The 24,535-nt window shown below is 42.6% G+C and overlaps 1 pseudogene; it reads left to right on the top strand.

The window, feature by feature from the left end:
• Nucleotides 1-20,308: 20,308 nt before the first annotated feature.
• On the top strand, nucleotides 20,309-22,384 carry LOC147902807 (exocyst complex component EXO70B1 pseudogene; annotated as a pseudogene).
• The last annotated feature ends 2,151 nt before the right edge of the window (nucleotides 22,385-24,535 follow it).

The following is a 24,535-nucleotide window of genomic DNA, read 5'->3' as shown; positions in this document are numbered from 1 at the left end:
AAGGGAAAGAGGGAGATTTGAGTGACTTCTTCAAGAGAGAGGAGATTTATTTGTAGATGAGGAGTAAGGAAAGATGAAGTTGAAGGTTTCAATCACGACAATAGTAGCCTCAATCGACTCACCCACAAAGCTATAGCCAAGGGCGCCTCGAGTCTCCGCTTCAAGCTGCCTTTACGTAGAGACCTCTTGCATCGATCATAAGCTCACGGATTTCAAGATTTCAATTGTTAAAATAGAGATTGCATAGGAGCCGATAGCAAGCTCACGGATCGTTCCTGGTCCTTCACATAAGCGCAGTCTTCCTCACCAACCTTGTTGGGAGAAGAAGAATTCCTAGTGTTTGCAGCAACAAGGTTCGCTCACATCTTTGCATCTAGAATTGCAAACATCTTGATCAGTCATCGTCGTCAGCCCTCCACCCTCAGAACCTGCTCCAAACAACCCAGTCGGTGAACCACAGCGCCAAACTGTGAGGCCCAGCATTGCTCAGCCAGCCAACAACACCAACCAACAACACCCATAGGCAACTAATCTGGGAGCCTCCTCCATCGGCGCTACTCCTCCAAGTTCCAAGCTTCAATCGACACACAACGGCTGACTCCTTCTATGAACTATGACCTACCTAAATGCCCAGCGACACCTTTTGTAGAAGACCTTTGAAAATAGCTTGCAGCAGATCCATCAACGTCCCTCCAAGGCAAGCTCCTTCAACAAGCTAATCTATAACAACCAATGCCTCCATGGAATCTCTACCTTGCACGCTAGCTCCATCTTCACGGGCATCATCTCCTTCACCACAATAGTAGCAGTAAGGCAACAACCCTCCTACACGTAACTCCTTCAAAGCTTGCAAGCTCACAGAGGCTTCCCACAACACATAGCACTGTCTAGCAGCTCTCCATCTCCACTCTCAGAGCAAGAGCAAACACTCGCACCTCTCCAACAAGCTTCCAAAGCCATCTGCACTCCTGGCTGATAGTCCTGCCTCCTCACAACTCCGACGACCAGAGGTGCAATGGCCTCCTACAGGCAGACCTCCTACACTCACTAATAGTGACAAGAAAGACGAAGAAGGTGGAAGACGCCATCGCTGTCGATGCTGCCTCACCATTTCTGCCACCCATCGCCTCCTGCAACCTTAGCCTCAAAGCTTTAAAATCCTAGGTTAGATTTTTAACCAAGGTATATTAAAATCTAACCAAGGTAGATTAAAATCTACCATGATTAAGTTTGGTTACGTTTCCTGGTTTAGTTGAATCATAGTTAAGTTTGTGTAACCTTGGGTTCACTAATTTGGGTTAGAAGATTACCCCATGGCATAGTGCCACCGAAGCACATAGCCCCTACTAAGCACAGTGTATCTATAGCATGTGAATACCTCCTGTGCCACATCATCATGCCTCTTCTTCTTCATCAAAACTCGACAAGCCATAACTTCCAATCCAAGAAGAATTTGAATGCACTCCAAAAAGGAAAAGTGATTGCCTTTTCAAGCTCTACACGCCTATTCAGTCAGAATTATTGTTGTTAGCAATTAGACACTTCCAATATTGAAATAAATCAATTGATAAGACCTTTGCAACAAATGACAAATCAAAGCATGAATGCACACATCGCTATCAATAAAATATTGTAGTTTCTCTTTTAGACTGTGGAAAGGCGAGCCAAAATCTCCCATGACTAAAGTTTTTGTATTTTATCTCCCCCCTTGGTTTGTACTTAAACCACGTAGCTCACTTAAACCACTTAAACCACTTAGTCCACTTAAACCACTTCATTCACTTATACCACTTAAACCACTTAGTCCACTTAACCCACTTATACCACTTAAACCACTTAGTCCACTTAAACCACTTCATTCACTTATATCACTTAAACCATTTAATTCACATTAAATCACTTAATCAATTCTAACCACTTAAACTACATTTATCCACATTATGCACTTAATACAAAAAAGCACACATAAAAGCACAAAAAAACACATGCAAGAACATAAAAGCACACCTGAAAGCTCATAAAAGCACATAAAAGCAAGCCTCGAAGCACATAAAAGCACACAAAAGCACAAAAAAGAATCTATAGACAAAACCAATGTGGACTTCATCAGTATGTCCCTTGCTGAACTAAACTATAAACTTTTTCTAGCTATCCACAATGTAAGGAAGGTCATCCGCAAGGAAAATAGTGACTATACTTGTTTAAGAAGAACTCATTGATTGTCCAACATCATTGCTATATCCTTGAATTTTTTGTGCATCTAATTCAACTCTTTGTTTGTCCCCATCATTATAGCCATCATGGTGGTTACACATGCCTATTTTAGTAGTGGTAGATTTTTTCATCCTTATATGCTCAAGGAAATTTTCAAATGAGCTCATTTGCTTCTTATATTTTGCCTTCTTATTGGGTGGAGATCCATAACTTGGCTCTTCATGAATTGCCTAGAAACTCAACACTTCCGCTCCATGGATAGTTTCATCAGGCAAGCACACTCGCTTTACCTTCTTGCTGGATGAAGACTACCACTTTATCTTATTATAGGGTGGACTTCATAACTTGTCTCTCCATGAATTTCCCTCCCTCCTCCTCTCCCCTCCTCCGTCTTGCTCCTCCTCCTCCCTCCTCCCTCTCCCCTCCTCCTCCTCCTTTTGGCCCCTCCTCCCTCCTTCCTCTCCCCTCCTTCTCTAGCCGCCCAGGATCCCTCTCCTCTGCTCCTCCATCCTGCAAAATCTCTCCCCTCCTCCTCCCTCTTGTAGTATCTCTCCCCTCCTCCTCCCTTCTATAGCAGCTCCTTCCCTCCCTTCTACACCTATCGCCCTACTCTCCTCCTCCTCTTCCTCTTGCCCTCATCTGCTTCTCCTCCTCCCTCTTCCTTGCTACTCTCTCCCTCTCATTGCTCCATCTTTGCCAGCTCTCCCCTACATTTTAGCATGCATCACTGATACCTCTCTTTGAGTACTCATGGCACCATTTGAGAACATATCCAACAAGTACCATGTGAACCTACAACTGGAGGCAGAATATGCAAGCACATGCTCTTTGGGATATAGTGGAACTCCTCAAATTGTGCTCCACAGTCTTCGGTTGTAAGGGAAGAAGCATCTTGACCTTTGGGTGGATGGAAACTTGTAACCTTTAGACCTTGCCACCCAAAAGAGTCCTCCTTTTCATAAATTGCATGATGTTGTTCGGTTTGTTGGCAAGGGACATGCTGGATTGCTCGGTTATTGCAATCGATTGAACCATTCTCAGACATTGGCTATGCAAGCAAGCAAGGTGCAGAGAGCCCAAGCAGAAGAACTTGCACATTTGGGAAATATTACTATTGTGGCAATGCATAATAGTATGCAGGAGCTCCACTTGCAAAACAAAGAACTCAGTGACAAAGCACATGCACTGGACTTGGAGTGACATAAATTGGAAGAATCAATCTAGAAGCTTGCTGAAAGCAAAAAAGATTTGGAAAGGTCTATCTATGGCCAAGTTCAACGTGCTGTGGAGAAGGAATCAGTGGAGTCAATAGAACGAATACAAAAGTTGAAGGGAACACCTTTGGGACTGAAGGAGAGGAAAAGACAATTGCAATCTATGGATGCATTGTCAACCAATAGTGGTGCCCGAAAGAAGAGAATACGAGCTGCAAGGCTAGTTCCCCAAATTTTCAATGAAATTTCTTACTCTAAAATATTTGTGGTGTTGCATTCTTTCCACTAAGACTCATTTGTACTCTACTTTAGGAATTTCATGGAGGATGTGATGGGAACAATGGAAATGGATGATAGTGATCCTTCATATGTTCTAAGCAGTTTAAAGCCAAGTGATGTCATGGAAGTGTTGAAGGACCCTAGACAAAAAGGTCTACGTAAACAAGTTGCTAGAGAGGTAATGAAGGATTTCAAGGGCCTCGTCCAAGCAGAGGTGCTTGGAGCTTGTGATGTTGCTAGTGTAAGTCGTGAAGCTTATAACTCTGTTTTTTAAAATTTTCAAGTCTGCTATGGAGGAAAAGTATAAGATATCTACAATGCCATTGCCAACACCATGGTCTGTAAGGCTTGCACATCAAGAAACAAACCAATGTGCTAGAGAAAAGCTTGGAGGATTTTAAGTGGCACAATGACTTGGAAGAGTAAGAAGAAATCTGGCATCCAAATATTTGAGATGAATGCTTTCAATAATGTTTACGTGGATGTAGAGAATTTGCAGAGAGCCATGGTCAAATTCTATGGGATGAGAGAAGAAGGTAAGAGAAATTCCCTCTTCACATTCAACTTTATTTCTTCTGATTTCTATATTCTTACTGAATTTCTCTTTCATTGTACAGATGGCAAGCTAGTATTTGTTATAAAAATGGATGGTAAAAGAGCACAAGCTAGAGAGAGTGAGCATTTGTATTATGAACGACGCCTTGCGTTTTGCTCAAGGGGATGAGGAAGTTGAGTAGGGTTTCTCAGTCCAATCTGAGAAGGACATATGGTGGCTTGTAGCCTTTGAGACCCCAAAGAGTGCCACGAGACATTGAAGTGGGTTTTGGAGAGAACCAGCATCTCGTCAATTATTCAAAGACAAGAGGCAGGGCAAACATTAATTGTGGATGGGCATGGAACGTTTCAAGTTGAATGGCATCTAGCTGGTGATTTGAAGACCCTCAAGTGCTTGTATGGTTGTGATACAGGTGTAGATGCAAAATGGACATGCTTGTATGCACCCACTCTCAGAAGATGCAAAAGGGAAGCCTATAGTGGGAAAATGGCATCCTTTCTTGTAACCAAAGTGCAGCCCCTAATCATCACAGCAAGGATCCTAAGTGGGACCCCATTCTACCAATTCCATTGGAGTGGATACACGTGTGTACTTTGCATACTGAACTACGTATACTTGATAAGTTACTCTATCTCCATCTAGTTTATGCTTGTAATTTGAGGCCACAACAAGTATCTGTACAATGCATTGCAAAAGCTGAAGAACTACTCTCACTAATAAGACTTCACGGAGGCAATGTGAAGCTTAAGTAGGAAGGAAAGACACAAAATCTTCCTGCTAAAGTTCCCATGGGTGGAGGAAAGGCAAGGAGGTTCTTGTCCAACCACAATGCTGATAAAGAAAAACATACATTGGCTCAACTCAAAGCACCCTAGGTTGGGAGTACTAGAAAGATTTGTGTGAGTGCACCACAAATCAAGCTTCACATCCGCGAATTGCTACTTTGAGAGCAAAACTGTGGACAAAGCTTGATGCATTTATAAAGTTGTTTAGACAAGGTCAAACAAATGAGCTTTATTATGGAAGATTCAGGATAGCATTGGGAGAATTCATATCATTGATGGTAGAAGCATGTTTTGGCTTGCGATTAGCTTCAGAGTGGCGGGGTAGCTGTGAGATTTCAAGTGATGGTTGGTGAGAAATGTTGGAATAAACGTGATACTTTAATATTGCACAAGCTATTATGCTCTTAGCACCTACCAGTCATTCCAGGCATACTCCACCTTAGTTGAGCTTGCAAATTCGATTAGCATAGAAGTAATGATTTTGGAATCCTCAATCATGACTAGTTGCACATATATAAAATCCACGACCAATGTTGTGCCTACTAGCCATTCTTTCCTCATACTATAAGAGATTTTACACAAAGTAAAAGAGAAAGGAAGAAGATGATAGGCTCTTATCACTATCAAGATGAAAATGACAATCTTCTTTTTCCTTTCAAAGTGCAAAGAATAAGGTTCAATGACCAAAATAAAGATGCAGCCATCTGCATAGCCAAAAAGTTCTATCTATTCCACTCTCATTTCACTCCAATTCACATGTTGAATTTTGGCATATGCTAATCCTCAAAATAGCTCCCTCCCCTAGTTAGCTAGCATGATCATCTTCACCAAATTAAAGACTAGCAGTCGAACTACATGAATCACCATATGAATCTCACCACACAACCATAGAGCTCTTTCAACTCACCCCAAGCACATAGAGGTCACAGATAAGTTTGATGCCTTTACCCTATCATAGCCCAGTAGACATTCCTATACCATGCCGCCCTGAACAAGGAAGCCTACCATGCCTACGACCAAAGATACTGAACAATGAATGCCCATGCCCCAAGCCTTCATGCCAAGCCATGACTAAATATATCATGAATGCATTTTACCCCTTAGACCTACAAGCAAAATTATATTTCTTAATATTATCCCTAGGGCCTTCCACCCTAGACTAATAAACCCTCTAAGGTCTCTCCTAAGCCTAGGGCTAGCTACTAGAGCAACCCATGGTTAGCCAAGGATGTTAAAATGCTACAAAACTAACATAAACATTTCATACACCTTAGCTAGGAAAATTATCCTATAAACAAGGGAATGTTCATGCACCTTATCTAGGAAAGCTATCCTATAAATAAGGGAATGATTAAAAGGATATTCATAGAGAAAAGGTCACTAGCATTACCACATAGACACAACTTATCTAGGAATGTTAGTTTACAAATAAGGTAATTCCTTAGAAGGATCTTTGTAGATAGCCAAGGATGTAACAATGCTATAAAACTAACATAACCATGTGGATACACTTTAGCTAGAAAAATGAGCCTATAAACGTAAGTTGCATTAATTTGGGCCTTTTTTTTTTCATTCGTAAAAATGCTTAATTTCACTTTTTTACAATTTAAAACGATTCATACGTTTTTTCCAATTTTATTCGTACAAATAAAACTAGTATTGGTATTCATACGCCACCTGTCTTCCTTGCCACCATGGATGTTTTTATCAAAGGTATATTTATATATTAATATAAAATGCTAGTGAAAGTTTATCGCGCTATTTTTTTTAGTTTCACAATATTGATAGCATATAGCACCATTTTGTATATTTTCTTTTGAATTTTGAAGTAAAATATGTAAATGCTGACGAAACTTCAAAAATTTTCACATAAAAGTTTCAAATCCTGGCGAATGTTTCAAACATTTATTTTTATTAGGCATACAAACTTTCGATGCCAATATAAAAGTTTCACTTCTTAACGAAACTAGCATGAAAAAATCATCCCAGCTTGCCACCTTAGCCACTTGCTTGCCAGCCCTGCTACCTCCTGCTTGCTTACAATACCTACCAGCTCATCCGTACCTTCCTCACCCTTGTTTGCAACTGATACTCATCTCTCTTGCAAGAGATGTGTGTTGCAGTCTTTTGTTATTAATTAATGTTTGTTTTGTTTTGTTTTGGACTGGCACTCATCTCTCTTACGAGAGTTGTGTGCTGCAGTCTTTTTATATTAATTAATGTTTGTTTTGTATTGTATTTTAGTGTGTAGACTGGCACTCATCTCTCTTGCGAGAGTTGTGTGCTGTGCACAGTTTATTTTTGTTAATTAATGTTTCTTTTGTAATGTAGTCTTTTTAATGTTTGTTTTGATTTATGTTTGAGACTGGCACTCATCTCTCCTATGAGAGTTGTGTGTTGCAGTTTCAATTTTAATATAAATAATCTTTTTTTACCCGAGGTTGGCTCTCATCTCTCTTAAGAGAGTTGTGTGTTACAGTCTCAGTTTATATAGACATTTTTGTTTGTAGGAACTCTTGGGCTGGCACTCAAAGTCCCTTAAGAGAGGTGTGTGTTGCAATCTAAGCTTAGTGATGTTTTCATAGATGCTTATTCTCGCACTCATCTCTCCCTTGAGAGTTGTGTGTTGCAGTCTAAGTTTAGAGATGTTTTCAAGCACACTTATTCTAGCACTCATCTCTCTCTTGAGAGTTATGTGATGCAGTCTAAGTTTCATATCATGTGATGTGCTCTTAGACACTAAGTCTAGCACTCACTAACTATCCCTTGATAGTTGTATGTTGCAATTGAGACCTAGTGTTAGATGTGAAGACCACAATTAGTCAAGCTTACATGCTTATTTTTTGTGTTTTGATTTTCTGTAGTCTATTATATGAGTTGAGCTTGAGTTGCGAGGTTATACCAGCTGGGTCATTTCTGAAACGGCTTTCATTGTTAATTGCTATGGCTTAATCAGTTTCTTATCGCACTTGGCACCGAATTCTTTTTTGAATTTTGTGTTGCAGCTTATTGCATATTAGATGGCTCACGCAGGTGAGAAGAGGACGTTTCAGCAACCTGATCTCAGTAAGACTCAGAGGAAGGTGCTGAAAAATGAGAATGTACACTTCTTAATGAATGTCGATCAGGACATCATTGAGACAACTTTCAACAATGGTGAAAGCAGTGTACAAAATTTGGTTAGGACAATGGCACAGCGTGGAGTGAGGATCTTGTGTGAAAGATATATATATGTATTTCCAATAGAATCTAAACCAATTCATGCACCACTTCACCTTGGAGAGTCAATGATGCCTCGATCAAATAGATCGAGACATCACCTCCTGTGACACGAAGTGGGAGGGTCTCGTTGTAGAAGCCAGGGTCACGCACATCAAGAACGTGTGGCGAGGTTTCAAAGGCAAAGGAGCTACCTCATCCTCCCATCCATCAATGCACCCATGCCCCCAAGCACAATCATAGCCACAAGCATCAATGCACCCATGCCCCCAGTCACAAGCCGCATTGCATCCACACCACAACCACAAGCACCACTGCAGCCACACCATGCATATGCACCAATGCATCCACCACATCCTGTCTTCCCCCGTATCCCTTTTTCCCAAGTTCTTCCATATCCACAAGCAGTTCCTCCACTTGGTCCATGTCTCCTATCACATGCACGCCCACATTTTGCAACTTCTTATGCATCTTCGTTTGTGCCTCCTACCGCACACGCAGACCAATTTCCATCTCCTTCATACTCGCTTGCACCAAGAATGCACAATCTATCTACATAAGCTAACCAATTTCCATCACCTTCATTCTCACCTACACAAGCACCACCCGCATCACATGGCATACATGAACGTGCACCAGTGGCAAGACCCATGCGACCCATACTGCTTCAGCGACGAGATGTTCAATTCACACCTAGTGCAATTGTGGGCACAGGCACACGCAGAACCGTCAGCATGTGCAATCTTCTTGTCGCTCCATTCGATCCGCACAGAATTTATGCATGTAATGTGCTGAAGCTTTCTGTGCCCACCATTGCATGGAAGGCGAGAGCCTTGAAGGAAGCCACATGCCTAGGCGATGTCGTACATCGGGGCATCATCCGAGCTATAGGTCTAGTCCATGATGATAATCCAATGATAATATTTCCGTTCTGGAATGGAAATCATTTTGGAAAGATGGCTAACCTACCTCATACATGACGGAAGTGACCATCTTCGGTGGGACACAGAGATGATGCGAAAATGTGCACTTGTTCGCACTATTCATTACATGCACCAACACAATGTCCTACATAATGATTTGCATGGGCAAAACATTATGCTACATTTCTCTGAGTCATTCGAGGAAGTGTATCAGGGCATTTGTGATTGGGGAATGATGACACCGACGAGCACTAGCAAGCACTATCCAATTTACCCAGTGATAGCCCCAACACTATGCGGAGTTCCTGTGCAAGATTTTTCCACATCCCTTCAGAGTGCCTGTGCACCAATCCCCCACCTTTCGACGTTGCACAAGATGTCTCATCACATCTTGAAGATCCTAGACATTTGTGCACCATCGACGAATACTGGACCTGCAAAAGCTCTAATTGGGTGGCTATGACAATTTGCGATTCAGGGAAAGTCTGCACAAGCGAACAGACATCCAAGCACTGCTAATTTTTGTGGGGTTTTTGATATTGCTCCTAGATGCGGCATATAGCTCAGTCCAAACCAAGGACTTAGACCAGCAAATGACTGAGTCTTTCTTGGACAATTTATAATATGAATTTTTGAACATGAATACTTATGACATTGCTATTTTTGTATATCATCCAAGTCTTCACTTTGTGATTCAAGTTTGTATATTTAAAATTGGTACAATTTCATGAGATGATAAATGATGCGATAATAAATGTTTAAATATTGTTTATATAAGTGAATGATGCAATAAGTATCCATGTTGAATTTAATTGTTTAATATTGTTTAGGGTCATAAAATAATTCTATCTTGTTGTCATTTTGGGTTAAGTATGAGCATGGAGGGAGAGAATGTAGAGAACATTCTCCCACAGAATCCTTCCCAACCAGAGGAACCTCCACTTCACAAGGGTTCAAAAGCTGCTTTTGTGCCTCAAGAGGCTGATTTAGTAGACCAACTAAATCACGCCGAGGCTCAAGCTATCTTGCAGGCACAAAGAGAGATGTTGGGAAGGGAGGGGTTAGGTATTTTTGCCACTGATCCATTGGATGATGACACCATGCAAGGCGACCCGCTTTCTCTTTGGCAAGTACAAAGGCTTTGTCCATCGGAGTACATAAGAAACACCTTATTTCTTCGATCCGAAAATGCTAGAAACAAATATGCATAGCCCAAGTTGTCAGACTTGTAGCACAAAACCCTTTCCCACATCCTTCTCCAATGATTCATAGAGGTGGAACGGAGCATCCCCAACAACTAACAGATACCCATGTTCTTCATTCAATAGGTGTATGTCTGCGATGTCTTGCATCAATGTGTGGATTGGAACAACAAGCGTCACTTGTCAGGAACAAGAAAGGGACGTCCTGCAGAGCGCAAGCAAGCCATTAAGGGAGAATTGGGGTCTCCAAAGGACCCCCAATTAGTGTTTCCTAATTTTAAGGGATTAGTGAGGTATTTGAGATGTACCAATGGGAGTGCTCCTTTTTGTGGGGCAATGCCATGTTGAGGTGGAGGGTGGGTAGACCTGCAAACAGCCCCTATTGGCTACTCCTCTTACACTGAGGACCACTCAAACCATCCCCCCCCCCTCAACCCATGCTTGACCCTTCTCCCATATGCACCTCCCCCAAACAAACCTACAAGTCATTCAAGAGGTGGTGGGCCCTTTTGGGTGAATTTCCCCCCCCTCTCAGCTTGTTACAGGCTTGCCCCCTCCTCTTCGCTGGTCCAGCTCCATTCTCCCTCCATTTTTCAAATGTGGGAACTCATTTGGCATCTTCTCTGCCCCCTTCTGCTCTGGTCCATTGTGTTTCTCCCTCTCCAGCACCTCCTGTAGTAGCTGCTCATTCTCTCTCCATTCCTAGCGATAGCACCTCCTACAGCAGTAGCTGCTCATCCCCCTCTGCTCTTTCTTCCTCCATTCCTAGCTATAGTACCTCTTGTAGTGGCTACTCATCCCCCTCTGCTCTTTCTCCCTCCATTCCTAGCTACAACACCTCCTGGAGCAACTGCTCATCCCCCTCCTGCTCTTCTCCTGGAGCAGCTGCCCATCCCCCTCCTGGAGTAGCAACTCATTTGGCATCTTCTCTGCCCCCTCCTGCTCTGGTCCACTGTGTTTCTCCCTCTCCAACACCTCCTGTAGCAGCTGCTCATTCTCTCTCCATTCCTCGCGATAGCACCTCCTACAGCAACAGCTGCTCATCCCCCTCTGCTCTTTCTTCCTCCATTCCTAGCTATAGTACCTCTTGTAGTGGCTACTCATCCCCCTCTACTCGTTCTCCCTCCATTCCTAGCTACAACACCTCTTGGAGCAGCTACTCATCCCCCTCCACTCTTTCTCCCTCCATTCCTAGCTATAGCACCTCTTGGAGCTTCTCTCAACCTTCAGTTGCACCCTCTATACCTTCTCCCTCTCTCTCCCTCTATCGAAGCTGCTCTCTCCCTCCAAGCTGCACTTTCTAGTCCACTATTGTCCCCGTGGAGCTAGTTAATGGCAAGGACAAGGTTAAATATGCTGCTTGCTACGAGCTGATATGCTGAGTGTTTAGAATTGCATTTCCAATTTTACGGATGCGTTCATTTACCAGGACATCCGCCTGAAGGCATTGATCCATCGCTTGTTTCATGGCTTTTGCAATCGAATGGTCCACTTTGGTCATGTATGAAGTGCAATATGCAGCTGCGGTGTGGGGATTCATCACAAATTGGATGTCAGTGTTAACTTGCCACAACGCTAAGACTATTGTGTTGAAATTGTTTGTGTAAATATCTTTGGGCTCACGACGCAAGAAAAGTGAAGGCTAAACAACACTAGCTCTTAGGGCCATAATGTACTGTTCTTCTGTTTAGCGTGACAAGGTTTGTAGTAGTCCATCGAAGTCAAGTTCTTCTATGTTGTGGTCGCTTAAGAGAGCATGTATTTTACAATAGTTGTGTTTGTGCTTGACTGTTTTTTCATTTTCTTGTAGAGGGGTCAATATTGCTATTGCTTTCATAGGTAGGTGTGGGCTTTCATAGGTAGGCGTGGGAAGTGGAAGCGACATACGTTGCCCTTTTTCGTGCAAGTTTTTTTGTGCTTGTGTTTTTGGATGTCTTTGTTGTTCAATGAAAATCTAGCAATGTGAGTGCAAATGTATTGATCCACAAATGACATGACATCCTCATTTGAGGATTCACCATACGCAGGTGCACCTTCAATCCATAGAAGACCATGGTCGTGTTGGTTGCCTCTATTTTGGAATTTAGTAACGAAGAAAAAGTCAAGCACTTGTCCTAGTGTTGATGAATCTTGTCTAAGGAACCGTTTCATTGCTTGGAACTTATGAACGTAGTACCTCAAAGTTGTGATTGGATCACCACGCACTATTGACCATAGTGCCTCTATGGTGAAAGATCAGTTTGACTGGCATGCAACTGATTGAGTTTGTGCACACAATCTAAAAGTGGCTTTCGGTCTCTGTAGCAGAGAAAGTTAAGAAGAAAGTAGGTGGGCCTAGTTGTCTAACATTGCAAACAGGTTTTTTTAGAGTTTGTGTTTGTAATCAACGGACATGCGAAGGCATGCAAAGTCACAAAAGCCAATATGTGATTGAAGGAGCTGCTCAATGTTTGTGTCTTTGGCTGCATCTTTTGCCAATATTCTTTGTCCTCGCAACTGTCCTTTCCTCATGCACACCCAAGAGGATGACAAAACTTGTGCGACTAGCACTTTCATCATCTTGAAGAATAGGTTTTCTATGCACAATGCAAAGCGCCTACCTTTGTTAAGTAGCTCCCACTGTGCAATGTCTTGGTAGGTTGGGAATCTTAGATGCCCCCACCTCTAATCATTCATTACCATGCAAGTCAATACTGCCATTGAATTATTCAAAATTCGTGCCAACCACCGCGGTGGCTCTCACCTTGACAGTAGTCAGGCTACAACCACCGTGGTGGTTCTCACCTTCCTTGATAGTAGTCGGTAGGCTACAACCACCACGGTGGCTCTCACCTTGACAGTGTAGTCAGGCTACAAACTGTTGTTCCATTCCCTTAAGCGTTTCCTCTTCTATCCCTCTCGAACATTTCATTCTCCCATGCAATCTCAAGCGTCTAACCCGATAGCTCCAGAATTTTCTCCACCGCCACAGAGACAACACACAGAGAATCTGTTTTCATTCGACGAAGCGACAAACAAGGCTATCCATGCACAAGGCGAGGAAGCCAACAATAGTCATCCATTAACACTACCAACCAAATACTAACATGTGGAAGGCCACCGACATGCATGTAGAATGCAAGAAAACCAAACAAAATGCAACGTGTCAATGCCATCCAACCACCGATTTACACGTCCAAACGCGTCCAAATGATTGCATCAAAAATTATTTTTGACTTGTTGAAGCCAACCTATACTAAGGCCTCTGATGGCAGGCCAAAAAGCGTAGTAGAAAATTTTCATGCCTTCCTTCCATGGCTAAGACTCAGAGCAACAGGGAGCCCTTAGGTTCTATTTATTCACAAAGTAATGGCTCAAACATTAGCTCTACGTGTAGAGCTCGAAAAACTGGTTATTTTTCCTTTTTGGAGCGTGTGCAAATTCCTCCTGGATTGCAAGTTACGCCTTATCGAAGATTCTGGAGAAGAGGGGGCATGATGAGGTGGCATAGGGAGTCACATGCTGCTTACAAACCAGTGCTTAGCAAGGTACTGTGTGCTTAGGTGGCACTATGGTGACCTTTTAACCCAAGGTTATACACACTTTACCATGGTCCAACTAACCCAGGCAGATGAACCTAACCAACCACAATTAAGGTTAACCAATATTATCCACTTGTTAACCAAGGTTATATTAACCTAACCAGCCGAATAACTTAACCAGCTTATCTAGGGGTGGTTCCAAAAATGCCACGTGTCAATTTTTTTGGAGAACCTTAGGCTTGTGGAAGAAATTCTAAGCAGAAACGGCGTTGCGGTTTCGGAATGTCGCAGGGAGCTCGAAGGCGTGTTGGAAGGTTGCAGTAGGGAGCTTGGAGGCGCAAGTGGATTCGGAAGCATGCCAAGAGAGTCCACCGGGAGACTTCAACACAGCAGTGGTGCAGCATGTAGCAGATCATTTGGCAAGCAGCAGCAGCGAGACGAATGTAGTGAGGATTCCCCTTGCAACGAAGCTGTTAGGAGCCGCCTTTCGTTTGGGCCGTAGCCTAGAACAGTTGATCTCTCAGCGCCTATGGATGGTCGGAGGAGGCTGGTCGTGGGCTATAGCGGTGCCCTTGCGCTGCTGTTTGCTGAGTCGCCAGTGCATCGTTTGCATTGCCTTGCTGCTGTTGAACGTGGGCGTGAAGCAGGAGGCATGATTGCCCACTCGACGTAGCACAATTACCCGCTACAACGTGCTCTTGGGCTCTCTGCACCAGCATTGTTTGCATCTGGCAGAGGAGCTTCTCAAGAGCCCTATTGTCGCTTAACTTTAATTGAGCATAGAGCTGTCGTAAAAGGCACTGAAGAGCAGGTTCTGAAGGTGGTTTGTCGTTTTGATGGAGCAAGCTGAGGACGGAAGCTTGAAGGCTATGCTATAGATAGGCTCATTTGGAGCTGTCATAAAAGGCACTGAAGAGCAGGTTCTGAAGGTGGTCTGTCGTTTTGATGGAGCAAGCTGAGGACGGAAGCTTGAAGGCTATGCTGTAGATCAGCTCATTTGGAGCTTAGGGGTTGTAGAAGCCTTAGGTCCGCGCCTTAGGTCGTAGGAAGCCACTCGCCCTTCTTGGCCTACACTTTGAGAGGCCGGACAGCAACAGGGGTAGCAGTAGCAGCTGAAACCAAAGAGAACAGAGCTGCTGCAAGGGGTTGTTGAGGAAGGGCGTAAGGAATCTCACAATCAACAAAACAAAAGCTCTCTCACTTTGAGTGTGCCATTTTCTTTTTCTTCTATACAAGAACCATAATAATAAAAACAATCACAAATCTACCTAGACCTAGTGGGCAACCCTGAGCTCTTGATACCATAATAAAATACAAGATAAGATACACAAATGGGCCGCCACTAGCCTAGGGCAACAAGATTAGTGAACATGCTAATAAGGAGGATAAAACCAAACAAGGAAATCCATGAGAGAGAAGACACAAGATGTAGACAACACTCAAGAATATTCCAATGTGCATAATAATCTTCTTATATAGAGAGAGCCTTTTGAATAGTCAAACCATGTGGGATCCTCTCATCCACATCTCTCCTTGTGGATATCCTCGATCCACATCTCCACATCATGTAGTCCACATCCTAGGGTGGCTACTTTAATTCTTTCCTATACCATACCTTAGCCTTTCCTATAGCATACCTTAGCCTTTAATTATGTGCTCATGGCACCATACCTTAGCCTTTAATTATGTGCTCATGGCACCACAACTCTCAACATAATGTATGAGTGAATTTTAAAGAAATCAATTACCCTTCTATGCTTTAATTCTTTCCTATACCATACCTTAGCCTTTAATTATGTGCTCATGGCACCACAACTCTCAACATAATGTATGAGTAAATTTTAAAGAAATCAATATAGGTAACCACTACCCTTCTATGCTTGGGCAGTTTTTGTAAGCTACAAGTTTATGATCATCCATTCCATGTGCATGACCTGATTAGATAACGCATTTATAATTCGGATTTGTACTTATGAGGAAAAGCATTGGGTTCATTTTGGGAATAAAAGGGAGTTATTTTGGTATTAAAAGGCTATAAGAATGGCAAGTATGGTGGTAATTTTCTAGTTGCTATGACTTATAAGGGCATGATCTTATGTGCCAAGGGATTTAAAAAAAAGAGAGGGCTTTCTAAACTCCTTGGGGAAGAATATAAATTTCTTCATTCTGAATATAACATTACAAATTTATTTTACAAGGCTTACAGGCTCTTTTTGTGTAAAGCCTTAATTTAATAACCAATGCTATGTTGGTGTTATATGGTTATAGGTTTGGCTTTGTAAAGTTTCTATTGAGGGTTTCTTTGCACACTTATTGGTTTACACTTAATACGATAAAGACTTTGATCATTTACTATGATACTTGGGAAAATTATTCCCCCCCCTCCCCAATTGGTGTATGTGTTTTAATCTCCATTTGGAGATCAACTCGTGTGATGTGTTTGATATCTATTTGCAATTTCTTTCAATTTTCTTTGGATATCGATAACAAGTCCATCTCCGTGTTGAAGCCTGTCTTCCCATATGGGTTAAGTCAGTTCTTACAAACTCTCTTTTAAATGGTGGTGGCAGGTGAGTGGATATGGTTGAAGATTCAAAAAATTTTGGCAAAGACACGCTCAAAATTTTGGACTTTAATCTTGCATTTAACTTTCTTTCAAGAATAATACATTTTAGTAGATCTTATATTAGTAGTCCATTCACTTGGGATTCTTTTTAGATCTAGCACACACACATACATACATACATACATATATATGTATGGACATACATACAACCTAGTGTGAAACCCATGGCAAGCCATTGGCTTAGAAACTCACTCTTGAAAGAGTAGTGGATGATCACCTCTCATGTAAAATTTATTAGAAATCACTTCTCCCTCCATGGCCGCCTCTCCCTCCCTCGCTTCCCCTCCCATTACCATCTCTCAGCCTCTCCTCGGTCCTCTCCAGCCTCTCCCTCTCTCCTCCCTCCTCCCTCTCCTCTCCCCTCTCCCTCCCCTTCCTCCCTCTTCTCTCTTGCTCCCTCTCCTCTCCTGTCTCTCTCTCTCTCTCTCTCCCTCCCCTTCCTTCCTCTCCTCTCCCTTCCCTCCCCTTCCTCCCTCTACCTCCCTTGGCTCAGTGCCTCCGTGTATTTATAGACCTCACCCGTCTAGATCCCTTTGCTTTTGTAGACTTTTGATTAATCGCAGATTCTTCAACTTCTAGAGACTTCTAATTTATCGCAGATTCTTCAAGAGACTTCTAATTTATCGTGCCACCCCACCTTACGTTAATCGATGTTAATTTTTGTGCCACTACCCCCCCCCCCCCCCCCCCCCCCGGCACCTCAACTAATCAATTAATAGGTAGCTTTTTCTTGCTCGGGCGCCTTATTTTGCTTGTTAATGAGGCTATAATATCATGAAAGATTCATTTTGAATTCTTCCAATCGCTCTTCATCTCTTCTATCTTAGAATTCAAAGAGTTTGTGCATTAGCAATCAAGCGTACACAAATTGTGCTTGGAAATCTTAAAAAATTGTCAATTAACATCATTAGCTTTGCATGTAGACGAGTACACATTGATTTAGGTGTACCATTTTTAACATTTTAAACAAATAATCCTTATTACTTTCTTGCCACTTATCATAAAATTGAGTACATGCAATTAATCAAGCATAAATAGAAATTATGATTCTGGAATAAAAAAGAAAAACCCTTCATAAGATTACTTATAGTAGATAAAATGAAAATTGCCCCCCATGAATACAAATAGCCCTTTCAGCCTTTTTGCACTAATGTTTGCAAAATCTCTTTTTACTTCCAAAAAGGGCATGATGGCTAGAGCCCCAATAACACTAGATGTGATATTCCTTGATATGCAAAGTTGTTTTAAAAAATAGCCTTTCCATTTATAACATTCATAAACTAGCAAAATCTAGTTGTTTTGTCTTGTGAAGCTCTTGTTATTGTGCCTTGTGATATTTTCAAAGCATCGTGTGTATTATTTGGAATATGCACATGCGTGAATAGTCTCTTGCTTATATACAAGATTGATAGAGCTAACCTCCATTCCAATCATATTTTACAAAACCAAGTGGGATTAATTATATGTGTTAATTAGGGAGCTTTGATTGACCTTGGTATCCACGATGACGAAACACATTGTTAAAACGAATATACTAAAGATATAATATTTTGATTATGCACTATGATTGGCCCAAAAAGAATTGAAGTGTTTTCTAAGAACATGCTTAAGGCCATTTTAACAAAATGTTATGGATTATATCTTTTTAGGTTTTAAATTATTTGTCGCATGTTGAAGACAAATTTAAAATCAAATCAAAGAGAGAATATGCCAATATGCCATTGTTATGATGCTTACGTTGGATAGCGTAGGATTTCAACAAATTCAAACTGAACCGAGAGAGAAAATTTGGATCAAGAATGCTCTATTATTGTTTGTACATACAAACTCAATGTTATTTCAAAAGTTGATTTATTGATTTGTATAGGAATTGGATTAAGAAGTTAGAGTTGGATGTTGAACATTGTCTCTGGAGAGAGAAAGAGAGAGGGGAGGGAGGGAGAGGGAGACAGAGAGAGGGAGAGAGGGGGCTGGGGGGTGGATGTGCGATGACTATAAGAATAGAAGATGCCAAAAGGGGGGGTTTGAGGGGTGTTGGCACTTGTCATTCCTTAAACACGAGGCCCTAGGAAGGGCCGCTTGAGTTCTTGTTATATGCTAGGAAGGGACAATAGAGCTCTTGCTTGCGAGCTTATTGTGCTTAAAGGACTCATGGGGGTTGTTGCTACTGTGTTTTAATGGTAGTTATGCTACTATTGCTTGTAAGAGCAATTGGTAATGATGCCCATGCCACAATAGCTAGAGTTCTCATATGCAAGCCAAATTTGTTGGATGAGCTCCTCTAAGTTACAGAAGGAAAAAAAGAGAAAAGAAAATGAGACATATACACAAAGCTAAATTTATTGACCTTGTACGTGTGTTTTAGTTGCGGGATGCTGTTTGAAATTGCATTAGTGAAGATTATTGGCCTCCTTGTGATGTGCCTTCTTGATCATGATGTTATGCAACATAGGTCATAGGTGTCAAATGATAATGGTTTGACAACTATGATTTGGATAAAGTCAACATACAGTAGAGAAATGCGTGTGGGATCATTTTCCCGGCATTAGAAAATGGTGAATGCGGTTTTTAGCCACGAGCCATTTTTTGATGGCAAAGAATGGAGCCATGAGCATTTTTTGTGTGTCAAGGGATTGGGGCGCTGAAAGTTATGGCACTTTTGGGTTGCCATGCAATGTTGTGAGTTAGTTTCTACATTTGAAAGCTCTTAGATGAGGTGGTGAGGATTTAATATTGGCTGTGGGTAGATGTGGATGAATAGTGCCAACCAATCGGGGACTTGCATTGGATTGGAATCTAAAGTTGGGTACTAGGAACCTCTCTCTCTCTCTCTCTCTCTCTCTCTCTCTCTCTCTCTATATCTATATCTATATACATATACATATATGTATGTATGTACACACACACATATGGATGGATGGATGGAGAGATAGATATATAGATAGAGAGACTCTCTCTCTCTCTCTCTCTCTCTCTCTCTCTCTATATATATATATATATATATATATATATATACATATATGGAGGGATGGATGGATAGATAGAGAGGTATATATATATATAGATAGATAGCATACATTTTCTTAATTAAAAAATTAGGCAGGTTCCACAACCATTTGCTTGCACATTGGTGTTGTTATCCCGAGGGATGAAAGTTGGGGGGCGTCAGAATCCTGCCAAAGATAGTCACAAGCGTTTGACACAATCGCACCTATCACGTGTTTGACAAGGTCATGTTATAAGCTTGGTGAAAGCCTTGTAATAAGTGTCCATCCCCTGAGTGAATGTGTGGACCACCTTTGCGACCTAATGGACTGTGTACGTTTGACGGGCGATGGTGGATGCTTCCCCCCCCGACCCTCTCCCCCCTTCACATGCAGCCATGCAAACACACTTTTTTTTCCCCTCCATTATATGAATAACACAAGAGAGAAGGGTGTTAGAGAAAAAACCGGTGCGCAAAAGCGTGCACATGCACACACAACTAGGCACCAACTTGGGGGATGGTGCTTAAAAAAGAGGGATAGGCATGGATTGCCAAGGAATGAAATGCAAAAAGAGAGAGAGCGTATGGGAAACGCGAGCGTAATATAGGACCAGCGGACAGCTCAGCAGCCAAGCAAGCAAAGAAGGAAAGGGAGACCCGGCGGCGGTTCTGGGAGGGAAAGTCCAAGGGGGCAAAGGAATTCTATTCTCAACGTTTACTTTTATCATCTTCTTCATTGCTTCTTCTTCTTCATCATCTTTTTGGTCTTCTTCACTCTCGTCATCGCCATCGCCAGCTCCAGCTCCAAGCTCCCAAGCTCCATCTCCGAGCTCTCCCTCCCTCCCTCTCCCTCGCCATGGCCGGCCTCAGTGCTGATGACCGTGTCATGGCCACCGCTCACCATATCATCCGTAGCTTAGGCTCCTCCAATTCCCGTGACATGCTCCGTATCCTCTCCAACTTCGACGATCGCTTCTCCCGCTTCAGCCTCTCCCTCCCTCGTGACCCTCCTCCTTCCTCGCCTCCTCGCTCCTCCTCTGATCCCTCCCCCATAGATCTCGGCTCTGATGAGACTTCCCTCGCTTTGCAGTCCGCTGAGGAGACCGTCTTGCGATGGGACTTTGGCTCCTCCGAATCGGCCCGCCAGACTTTTATCTGGGTGGAGCAGCGGGACCAAGTGCCGGGCTATCTCGCTGCCATTGATAGCTTACAGGCACTCATTGACTCCTTGTCTTCTGAGCCGAGTAGCTCCACCTTGGATCATGCGCAAAACGTTCTGCAACTCGCAATGCTGCGCGTGGAAGAGGAATTCCGCAATCTCCTGGATAGGCACGGTCGATCTGAAGATCCAGAGCGGCTGTTCGATTCGATGTCCGCAGCTTCCTTGAGCAATAGAGAATATTTCGCGCAAGATGACGACGTCGAAGCAGATGCTGAACCAGAGACGGCAGAGTCACGACCCATCGTAGAGATGACCATTGATATACTGCCACCCGAGGTTGTCTCAGATCTGTGCGACATTGCCACACGAATGGTCCGCTCTGGCTACCAGACAGAGTGCAGCCAGGTCTATGTTTGTATGAGAAAACCGATTCTTGAGGAGAGTATGCATAGCTTGGGGGTCGAGAAGCTCACGATCGAAGAAGTGCAGAAAATGCCATGGGAGGTGCTCGAGAGCGAAATTGCGAATTGGATCCGAGCGATGAAAATGACTGTCGGGATCCTCTTCCCAAGCGAAAAACAGCTCTGCGAAAACGTCTTCGCAGCTTCAAACTCTCTTTCAGATTCCTGCTACATTGATGTTAGCAGGGCGTCCATAATGCAGCTGCTCAATTTTGGCGAGTCCGTAGCCATAGGTCGTCGAGCTCCAGAGAAGCTATTCAAAATTCTCGATATGTACGAGGCGCTCCGGGATCTCGTTCCTTCCATCGAGTCCATTTTTGCGGGGGCAGCCTGTGCAAGTCTAAGGTCAGAGGCATCGGCCATATTGACCCGACTTGCAGATGCTGCCCGTGGAACATTTGCAGAATTTGAGAATGCAGTCCAACGTGAGACTTCCAAGAATCCCGTGCCCGGTGGTGCAGTTCATCCTCTGACCCGGTATGTCATGAATTATATGGGTTTTCTGTCGGACTACACGGAAACACTGAACCAGTTACTTAGAGACAGCGGTGATATGCATAATGGCAGGTCACTAGCTACAGACCGAGGCTCCCTCTCTAGAGCAACTCTAAGTTTAATGGAACTCCTCGAGAAAAACTTAGACGTCAAGTCAAAATTATACAAAGATCCAGCTCTAACGTCTCTGTTCCTGATGAATAACATACATTATATCGTTCAGAAGGTGAAAGACTCCGAGTTCAGGACACTTCTTGGTACTGACTGGATAAAACGGCACAGTGGTAAACTGCACCAGTATCACAATGACTACAGAAGGACCGCTTGGACAAAGGTCCTTTCTTGTTTGAAGGATGAGGGCATGAATGCCAGCGGAGGCTCTGCCAGTGCCGCATCACGAAATGTGCTACTAAAGGACAGGTTCAAGAATTTCAATGCTGCATTTGAGGAGAATGTGAAAACCCAATCTGGTTGGATTGTTTCCGACCCTCAACTGTGTACTGAACTACGAATCTCGATCACTGAGATGATTCTTCCAGCTTATCGTAACTTTCTTGGCCGGTTTAAGAGCCACTTGGATGTTGCCAAGCATCCAGAGAAATACGTGAAATACACGCCAGAGGATTTGGAGTCCCATTTGAACGATTTGTTCAAAGGGAGCTCAGGTTCTATGAATAGGAGAAAGTCCCTGTCCATGTCAACTTCAGGAATTTCATTGTAATAAAAGAGCTTTGTTACCATCTCCTGCATTTTGTATCCATTAATGCTATTTAAGATTTGCGTAGCTTCCTTGACATGGATGCTTCTTCTTCTTCAGGAAGTCACTTGACAGAGGCAGGTAAATGTGTTCCTGCATCTCGCATCTTTCATTGGAAAATTTATCTCTCTTATAATTAGTAAACGTGTTCAAGAAACGTTCAGCATTCAGTTCTTTGATGATGCTTGCATTCGTGTTGCATTGTTAATATTAATGATGACATTTCCCTTTCTAGGGGAGGGACCTGTATTAATTTGGAAGGAGAATGTCTTGTGTGTTCGGTGACGTGGTAGCTGGAATGGTTTTTCTGCATTCTGGGACAGTGGTGTGCAGCATGTTGTCTTAGGTCTACACGAAAGAAGCAATCTAGCCCAACAGAAACTAGAAAGGCTCCTTGATATTACTGAGTTTACCCCCAGTTTATGGTGCTTGATCCTTGTCCTGGAAAGACCACATCATTTTTCAATAAGAATGGATAGCTATATAAGCCTCGTTCTAGGACACAGTCATTTTTACTGCTGCTATTCTCAACTGCCTCAAGAATGTTGATTAGTTGATGGGTCCTTCTGACCATGTAAAGTAATTTGAAATAGGTGAGCCACAAGATTGCTTTTAAGATGTTGTCAACCAACTATTCGCCACAGAAGTATCAGAATAATAATTTGGAGTGTTTGGTTAGATTTTTCCTTTACAACCTTCGCTTGCCTTTTTGTTTTCCTTCGCTTGTCTTTTAAAACTAAAAAAGGTTAATTCAGCAAAATATCTACTATGATGAATGTCTCTAGATTGTATAGATCATTGGCAACTCCTCTATGGCTACTCTATGTTGTAAGCTTTTGTTCACAGTATCCAGCCATCTTTTCTGATGGTCACAGAGACAGGGATGCAGACAGAGAAGGGCAGTTGGGAGAGAGATACATATAGAAAAAGGAAAGCATGGCAGATGGACAGCCCTAGATACGCTCCAGCTTTTGGCCGAGTACAAAGCAGACTGATCAAATCCTTTCACTCGCATATTATCGAAATGATTTCCTGTTTTCCTCATGATCTGAGCTCTCGACTGCTTTTCTCACCTCCTTAGAGGAGCTCAAGTCATACAAGATAGAAACCGAGGGCTAAAATAAAGATTGAACGATAAGAAATTAAAGCAGCAGGACTGGTTTGAACTCAAAAGAGTCCTTTAACAAGTATTCAATTTTAACACAAGCCTAAAACATAATGCAGTAATACTGCTCTTCTAGATTTCAATGATTCACCGGCCGTTGTCCATGAGAGCTTGAAATGTTTAGGATGGAGCTGATCAAGAAGAGACCCATCTCTTCATTCCACCATTGCATGTAGAATCAGTCACTACTGTAGGTGAAACTCCACATTAGTGGAGGAAGACTGGCTGAATATATATGCAATGATTGAATGAAATAGATGGGTCTCTCCTTGATCAACCCTTTCCAGCTCATAATGGAGCTCTCATGCATAACCAGGGTCATTGGTACAAAGGCCAGTACTTCATCGTCTTTTGGTTCTGTTTACTTTTGCAGGTGTTTTACCCCTATTCTCAAATCAGCTTGCTTAATGGGCCTAGATGATTGGCCTGTGATAAGGACTCCTGGCTGCCCTGTTCAATCGCCAGTTATCGCTGCTTAAAAATGTCTGAATTTGTGCTTGTATACCTCTCCCTTGTCTTCAGAATGGCAAACCCCTGTTCCCTCCTTGTTGAACAAAGACTGAGTTATGGGTTTGAGCCCAATTTGCTCTATGGGAAAAACTGATAATATCAACTGCAATATGGTAGGGCTGAATTGTCTCATGCTGAGGATTGATATGCTGATCACAAGTGGTGGTCAAAACTGAATCCAAGAATGATGCACTATGGCATAACTGAACTGATGCTGAGATGTCCTGATGCTAAGGATTTTTTTGCTGATCACAAATGGCAGTAAACAAATAATGTACTTTTGGCATAAATCTACAGAATCTGATGGGTTGAGGGCTTATATGTCTGCATGATCAAAAAGTGTGTTCTGATCAATGCAAGCATGTGATGGTTGTACATCGCTACAAATGTTAAGACTACGATGATTAGAGGGAAGGGCCTCATCCTGAAGGCTTACCTATAAATCTGCATGATCGAAAAG

Source organism: Dipteris shenzhenensis, chromosome 4 (genome assembly GCF_047967505.1).
Source record: "Dipteris shenzhenensis isolate YYH24624 ecotype China chromosome 4, Dip_SZ_1.0, whole genome shotgun sequence".
Lineage (NCBI taxonomy): Eukaryota > Viridiplantae > Streptophyta > Polypodiopsida > Gleicheniales > Dipteridaceae > Dipteris > Dipteris shenzhenensis.
This window is presented reverse-complemented; position numbering and strand designations above follow the sequence as displayed.